Below are 2,517 nucleotides of genomic sequence, written 5' to 3'. Positions count from 1 at the left end.
GCATACTCTTCATTATCACAATATCAACTTGCTGTGAGCTACTTATAAAAATCCTGAAACAGCAGACCTCTAGCTTACTCTATTTTTAAAATTGACACAAGATTATTAAATAAACCAGTAAAATATGATTTTATGCTATTGTGTTTATGAAATTGCAGATAACCAGTTTCTTTGTGAAACCAAAAGAATGTCAAAGTACTGCTGAATGTCACAAACTGTGGCGCCAGTTCTCAAGATGTTTAACTTTAAAATGTACCCTTAGTAAACAAAAGAAGTTAAGAAACTTGGCAGAAAGTTAAATACCTACAGATGCAGATAATCACTTTCTAAAAGCTTCTCAGAGAGTCAATTCTTCTTTAGCTTCAATGTGACATGGGGTCTGTCTTTGTTATTTTATGGATCTATAGCTTTCATATCGAATTGCTTTCCATCTGTGCAAAATGTGTTTTGAATTGTGTTTAAGAGCAAAACAAAAAATTATAATGAATTTGGCTATATTTGTCATAATTATAGTAAAGATAATTGTTCTTTTTTTTTTAAATATATTTTTTATTGATTTTTTACAGAGAGGAAGGGAGAGAGATAGAGAGTTAGAAACATCGATGAGAGAGAAACATCGATCAGAATACATTTATTTTGTTTACTAACCATGTAATCCTGGGCAAGTTATTTAACTTTCAATCGTGTCCTGAGTATTACCTACTATATGTAAAATATAGCTAATGAAGTAGTTGACACAGAAGATAATCAGGTAATGGAACAATTATTATGATGGAACTTGTAGAATGATGTTGCATTAGTTGAGTTTAGAGGTGACGTCCCAGGTGACTAGTATATATAACCCATTTACACAGTCTTCTGGGGGCCATGATAAATAGAGAAAATTATTAGAAGGTTGAATAAATTAATTGTTCAATAAATATTTTAATTAGACATATAAATAGGTATAATATAAAGTAAAAATTTAGAAATATAGCTAAGAAAAATAAGGTTAAATAAAAATAAGGTTTTTATTAATTAACTAGAGGCACGATGCATGAAAATCGTGCAAGGGGTTCAGCCCTCACAGCCCTGGCTGCCTCGCAGACTGCCCACTGGTCATTCCGGAGGTTCTTTTGGAAGGTCGTTCTGCCGTCTGGTCTAATTAGCATATTAGGTCTTTATTATAGAGGATATAGCAACAAGAGCATATAAATCATTTGTAGAAGGTGACTTTTAAACCATTAATCCTCCATATTTACCCCACCAAATTTATTTCTATTTAACAACCTATTTGAGAATCCTTGGAAAATTCAAATTGTATTCCTGGAGAGTGATTCCACTTGTGCATAGAGGGAATGTAGATCACGATAAGTTAAAATTCACATATTAAACATGGAATATTCTTTGACCCAACATAGTTTAGATTCCTGTTGCCTAAAATTGTGAATATGCTAATGATTTTGCTCCACTATTTTGGAACAAGGTAATTAAGACCATACTCCAGGATGGCTGGGACAAAGTCTACATCCCTGAGGATTTGTAGAACATAATAAAACATAATCCTGGATTTTCTATATCTATATTGCTATGTGAAGTAGAGAAAACATTCTATTCATTTAAGCAAAAAGATAGTATCTAAGCCCATCCAGCTCCTTGTTTTTTATGTTGTCATGTATCTGTTTAAACTACTTATTATGGGTAACATATTTCATGTGTATATATAATAAGTTACATGTTTACTGAGGAAAAGTTTGTTCAATACTTCATCTTGTTTTCACTGAAAAATAGATCAATTACATTATGTACTGAATTTATATTCATAACACTGAAAAGAGTGTTATGGCTTTTGATAAGGTAAATATTTTATCTTCTTCCTAGAAATAGTAATCAAATCCAGAGAAAACTCAATGAGCATTTGAGTTAGACATTGTCATAAGTGTCTCACACATATTTTTTACATTTATTATATAATTAGACTTTTTTATTAATTAGTTTTAGTTCTATATTTTTATGCTTCACTAATTCTTATAATTCTTCAAATGCTTTTATTTTAATATAAAGAGATATATACTATGAGGCTGCAGATACCATATTAGAGTATTTGAAACAATATCCATTGTTTCAAAATTTCATGAAAGCTTTTTATAGTGAAAAACGTGTCAAGTACTTTTCAGTATACCAAGTTCTTCAAGATCTATTCTCTAAAATCTTTTTACATGGTGATACATCCCATTCTAGTCTTAAGTCATCTTTAACATTTTATCTCCATGTTGATAGGCCATCGAGCATGATGAGGCAGTGAGACATATATAAGCTTTTTTTATTTAAAATAGTAGTTAATTTGTAAATATTTGCTTTGTAAGCATCTTGGAAAAAATAACACACTTCTATGACTTTTCTACCACTAAACATCGAATACTTAGTTTTTTAATAGGCTTTGTTTAAAGTTGACAACTTAATCTTCTACATTTTTAGGATTTATAATTATTGAAAAAATATACTGTATTCATCTGTTATTTAATATGAAAATTAAAG

The sequence above is a fragment of the Myotis lucifugus genome, unplaced genomic scaffold (genome assembly GCF_000147115.1).
Source record: "Myotis lucifugus unplaced genomic scaffold, Myoluc2.0 scaffold_24, whole genome shotgun sequence".
Lineage (NCBI taxonomy): Eukaryota > Metazoa > Chordata > Mammalia > Chiroptera > Vespertilionidae > Myotis > Myotis lucifugus.
This window is presented reverse-complemented; position numbering follows the sequence as displayed.